We start from the raw sequence: 6,249 nt of genomic DNA on the forward strand, positions 1-6,249 counted from the left end.
ACTAGTAAAATAGTAAATATGTTTCAGTAGACATACTCAACCATATTTTTATATTGTTAATATCTGTTTTAATTTTGCCCTAGATCACGAACTTTCTAGATTTTTAGAAGAATTCGAAATTATTTTTCATTTTCTTTTTCTAGCAGCTGACAGTGCATTCAGAACAAGTTGCAAGTGAAAGAAAGAAGAATAACATAACGAAGAACGTGCCACCACTGAAGGAAGTATAACAGCGTTCCATTTCAAAGCAGTGAATTAGAACGTCAGAAACCGATCACGCGTTCAGCTTTGAAGAACAATAAACCAGGCTTTGCGGATATTTATCGACTGTTATATTTCAGAATAAACTTCATGAGATTGTTATTCACTCAACAGCAGGGAAGTGTGTACTCAAACAATAATGATCGACATATTCGATAAGTTTATTTTGTGCAAGGCTGCTGATTTTTTTTGTTTAATAAAAAGCGCCACTAATTTTCTCTAAACCTGTCTTAATAAAGATGTCAAATATACAGAGTTCATATTTATATCTGTGGATCTCATGAAATCAATGTTAAACTAAGCCATCGAATTACAATTTTAAATATTAGTATACATCGAATAGTAGTATGAACAAAATCTTGAAAATATTGCAAAAAAAAAATATCTTCTAATTAATGCTACTTTTAATACAATTAGCTCTTCAAAATAAGGCTAAGTTCTAAAATAATTAGATACACGCAAGAAATCATTGGTTATAAAAATTAAATGCATTTTCACTAGGGTATTTAATTAATGAAATTAACTTTGCTAAATAAGGACAATTTTATTTTTTAAGAATATTTATTATCTGCAACTAAAGGAAGTAAAATTTAAATTATTGCATTCAGTATGAATTTCATCTAAAGATATAGAAAATAATATAATCATTTTGAATTAGATAAAAAAACATTTTAATAATTTCCTTTTGGAAGTTTTTTTTTCATAATTAAAATTTGGAGATTATGAAATAAGAATCAGTTATCATATAATTCCTATGACATCATCATATATCTTTCAAAAATCTGAATTTTGTGGTAATCATTCTGGAAGTATGATAACAAAATCAAATATTCAAAAACAGAATAGATCCATATCTGAATAGGTTTAAATCCGATTTGTTTGGAATTTTGCATGTTTTGAAATCGATGCTGCTTATTAATTACAAATATTTTCCCTCTAGCTCTTTGATTCAGATGTAAATAAAACTGATGCTAAATTATAATCAAATGAAAAATTGATTGCTACTTTTTATGGAAAATTAAGAATGATTCCTTTAGTAATATTTATAAAAAGTTGAAAATGTTAATTGTTATAATCTAGTTCAGACAGCAAATGCATTATAAAAATTTTCAACTTTCTCACTAAAATGTATTTCCTAATGACTTTTGATATCATTTTTCGTTTTAAGATATTACAAACACAGGAATGAAAATTCGATGGAGCTTAAATTTCAAAGGAAATGAGAATTAACTTTTCTCAATCATAAATTTTGATAGAAAATCTAATTAACCTAATTAAGTAGATATTTAAAAAACTTGTATCAATGAATCATAGTTCACTTTCAAAGATCTATATCAATTCTTCTAATACTTTGATTCTAATCTAATACTCAAACCAATACTTCTCATATTAAGAGCTCAGACTTCCAGCCTAAATCATATCTCTCTTGTCTCAGTTAAGAAATGGACCTGATTCCATTTTTATTCGAAAAAAATGCATTTTGATCTTAAGTGATAGGCTTAAAGTTATATTAGAAAGAAACAATACGAATAAATTTAAAAAGCAGAATATTTAAGCATGAAAGTCATAAAAGAAATCGAATGAAAAAGTATCTCCTGTAATTTCTCTAATTCATAACAGACAGGTTAATTAAATCAGTAATTCTATGTTATTTTTTAAAAATTCTAATTTTAATCTAAAATATTTAATATCATGTTTAAATTATATTTAGCTAAAACAAGGTTTAGTCTTTTTGTGAGACTAAGTTGTGCCTATTACAAGGTTCCTTTAAAAAAAAAAACAGCCAGTTTAATTACTTTTATATAAACGGATTCTCTCTTTTTTTTTTTAATGCTAAAGTTGACAATTCCACGCTTTTTTTATTTAATCGAAATTATTTATTCGGTTAGTTATTTTATCAGATCGATGAAAATATAACCATTTTTATTTATTTATGACTTGCCTACTGCACGACATCTACGCTTGTACACAATTATATTTCAGCAGATACTTACTATTTATGAATACTGTAATAATTGAGCCAACACGATGAAACAGTCAGAAATATGACTACTTATGCTAATAAAATTCTCATATTATCTTACTATTTTATAATTCATATAATGAAATTTTTGTTTATTTATTTGGAAACTAGGCTAACCTTTTTTAAAGGATGAACGTGAGATCTCGTTCTTTCCAACGGGTCCCGTTAGAAATTCGCTACTCTCTATAGCTCATGCAGAATAACGATAAATGAATTTGATTGGAAAATGAATAAAGAAGACGGATTTATGATTCAATTTTTTACTATGGGAATAAATTCAACCTTTATCAAATAAAAAAAACATCTCATATTTAGATTAAGTGAAATTTGTGAATTCCACTGGCAGTTTTTAAGCAGAAAATTTTATTCCTGCTTAATTTTTTATTGTTTAAATGATTATGAAGTTCCCTTTCTTCAAAGTATTTCAAATGCCAAACGATAACTGTTATCAAGACATTGGTTTAACAAAACAATAATAATAATTTATTTAATTTTTGGGGATTATAATTGCAGAAATAATTTATTTGATAAATAATTTATTTCGGTTACTTCCTGGTACAAAATGGAAAAAATGGTACTTTGGAATGTGCATTTATTGTCTTCTGACTGACTTTGATATTATAAAAGTCAGATATTTAATGGAGTGAGGATACGATATGAGGATGTGATATCATGAGGACTGCTGATTAAAATTTATTGTCGAATAAATTAAAAAATATATAACATCAAATTATAAGTAAATATTTAAAAATGGAACATAAAATGATGTAAAAATCTCACAATCTAGCAACATTTTAATAAATTTTTTTAAAAATTATTTTGCATTACATTTTCCGAATTTTAAAACGTAAGTTGAAATCCTCTGAAAAAAATTGATGTACAAAAGTATAATTATTATGCATAAATTTGAATTTCCTTAATACTTCATACTGCTGAGATTTGATATTGCACTACAAAATAAGAATTTTACGAGCTCATTTGTTTTTATTGAAAAATATCAATGTTCATTTAGAATTTCTGAAATTATAGAATTTTCTTTGCAAAAAATTTGAAAGTTGAAAATTTCCAGAAAACTAAGGCTATTACTTCCCATTTTTTATAAATCTAAAATAGCATTTAAATAATCACAATTTTTTATTTATTATTATAACCATAATTTAAAATAGTTTTAAAGCCTTCGAAAATTATTTTTATGTGAAAAAATATAAAAAAATCCAATTATTTTCCAACGAATTTATTTAAACGTAAGCGAATATTCCACGTAATGGCCTATATTTGAATTTCTCAAAAATCATTTACATATCGTTATACTCTTTAGTTAATTTAATTCCCTCCTTAATAATTTTCTTATATATTTTTATGATATCAATGCAAAAACAACTTTCTAAAAGTGTAATTATCTAGTTTAAGTTATGCAATTATTATGCAAGAATTTTTTAATTTGTATTCAATTTTTAACAAATGTTATTAAACTAATTTGCACAATTATTCTGTGTGACTGACAGCGCCACGTTTCCTTCGCTCATAAATTGAAAATAATAAATTAACTTAAATGAAACAAAGCGAAACATAATAAAAGTATTTACTGCATTTATGATTATGAATTACTGCCTTATCCACGTAAATCATAAAACGATTAAAACTTCACCTACTTAAAATGCTGCGCACAGCAGCTGATGTTGCAGTTAAATGGAACACAAACAACCCAAAGATATTATTCTGTGGCCTAACGATCTGTATATGAATGAAAGAGATCCTAATCTGTCTCTTAATAAGGTAAAAAGAAAATATTTAAAAAATATTTTGAAGTGAAGAAAAATCATCAATGTTCATCATGTCAAATTCCGCACTTTCAGATGTGTTACAATCTAAATAATAAGTATGCATGAAAAATTATAGTTCTTGGATTTCATACTTATTTCTTCACTGAAAAAACAAATCACGTATTGAGGTGTTCCTAACTGACAAAAATTACATTAAATAATGTTTTTTCCGATATCTGAAAACATCACAAAAACAGTATGTGCAACTAACTGCTCGAAAAATATATTTCGATCTCTACATCTGGGCATTAATCTTAAACCAGATTCTTTATAATACTGTTTAAAAGAACATAAAGTATACGTTAGCTTATAATTAATTATTCGAAGTTATACAAGCTCATGGAAATTGCTGGAGACTGCACGATTGAAAAACATGTTTGATACTTTCCATTCGGGCAATCGTTTTAAGTCATATTCACTGTAACTAGTTTGACTGAGCGTAAATAATTTATTAGTGGTAATATTGCAGCACTATATTTTAATATCTATATATATTATTTATATACACTACCAGCTCATATGTCTGATAACAGACAGCGAACAGCGTCAGATCATATCTTTCAACTGTAACATCAACTATATTTAAGTATAAGCTATGTTCACACCAACAGAGCTGTGATACCTTTAGTTATGCACTATCTACTATTGGTGTAATCTAATATTGCAATAATTTGTAGTAATTTAATAAAATGAACTTAGTACACAGTAAAAAATAAAAACTTGCATTTTGTTTGTTAGACAAGAGATTTGTTAAAAACTTGGAAACAGTTCTTAATAAGCAACAAAAAATGTGTTTCAATATACAAACATTCCAATATTTTAATACTAATACAAATCATTGGGCAACAAATTTTCGATATCATATGCCTAAATATTTATGATCTCGAAGAGACATCGCGAGTGGAGAAAAACAAGGCACTCACCTGTCCGAGAAATCTTGTCAGAATCCTTTCTTGTGTATCCACTTGCTCTGAAAAAGGGTCTCCGTCACCGAGTGCTGCCCGCCACAGAAAGCGAGAAGGAGCGTGCAGAAACTGGGTTAGCTGGTTTCGGCTTCGGCCAATAAGGAAAGGATTTGGGGTTCGGGCCGTCTTTATGGTGTGGCCGTCGACCTTCGATCGCGGGCTACCCAAGAAGCCGATTTGAAGAATGAGACCCGTGGTCGCAGTGGATGAGCATGCACAAAAGCAGCGACTTGGTGTTTGATCGGGTCGCTATGTGGCTGGATAGATTCCAGGCGTTGTTAGGACCCATGTGTGCACGGTGTATGAAAGGAACCATTAAAATGTTGTTTCATCGATGAATACAGAAAATAAATTTGCCTCGTTCGAGGAAAGTTCTAGGTATTCAGGGTCAGTTTGCTTGGGAATCAATAAGAATGGGTGTGGGAGGAAAAGAAAGTTAACCGGCATCTTTATTCTTCACAGTAATTCGCATTCAATCTCTATTTGGCTTTTGAATATATGTTTATAATTGTTAACATTTTTTGTCATTTATGAGAATTCTTGTAAAAGAAGAAAAAAACAAGCGGAAAATGATCTTATTACTTATCTTACTTAAATATATTAGTGTGTTATTAATCACATGCCAATGACGAATAACAGTTACGGAAAAGCCTAATAGCGTGGAATTTTTGGCGATTTTGTTAATCTCTGGGAAGCGATTAATGCATAAATACTAGAAAACCGAATGTGTATTTTGGATGTCTTTTTTTGCGACCGATTGAAATCAGAATTTGATACAGAAACAAAAATCAAAGTCTCAAGATCTCTTTTTAATTATTGTGGTTAAATGCGTGTGAAAGTACAGACATGCAAACGATAAACTTTTTTGGTCAGGTGTGGGTTAAAAATTAATAAAGATCTTTACTTCAAAAATGAAACTGTAAGCCAAATTTCACTTACCTAAAATATAACACTTTAGAAATGTCGCGTTTTTATATGAGTAAAAGCATAGACCGACAAATAGTCAACACCTTGTCGATTGCGTTCCAAATTTGATGCATATCTATATTTTAGATATCAAATCTGTGTAACTAATTGTATCCTTCTTGCTCTCTCCATTTTATATTTATCGCGTTAACTTATATTGGCCTGACAGACTTCCTTTAGATAGACTTATTTTGAAAGAAATCTATAACCT

General features: G+C 28.4%; 1 protein-coding gene across 1 annotated transcript in view; it reads right to left on the reverse strand.

The window, feature by feature from the left end:
* LOC129968993 (uncharacterized) overlaps positions 1-5,318 on the reverse strand; it is a 62,319-nt gene extending 57,001 nt beyond the window's left edge. Inside the window, exon 1 of the mRNA XM_056083385.1 lies at positions 5,031-5,318. The gene's annotated coding sequence lies outside the window, so the exon portion shown is untranslated. The remainder of the gene's footprint in view (positions 1-5,030) is intronic.
* Positions 5,319-6,249: the final 931 nt, after the last annotated feature.

Source organism: Argiope bruennichi, chromosome 5, assembly GCF_947563725.1.
Source record: "Argiope bruennichi chromosome 5, qqArgBrue1.1, whole genome shotgun sequence".
Classification (NCBI taxonomy): domain Eukaryota; kingdom Metazoa; phylum Arthropoda; class Arachnida; order Araneae; family Araneidae; genus Argiope; species Argiope bruennichi.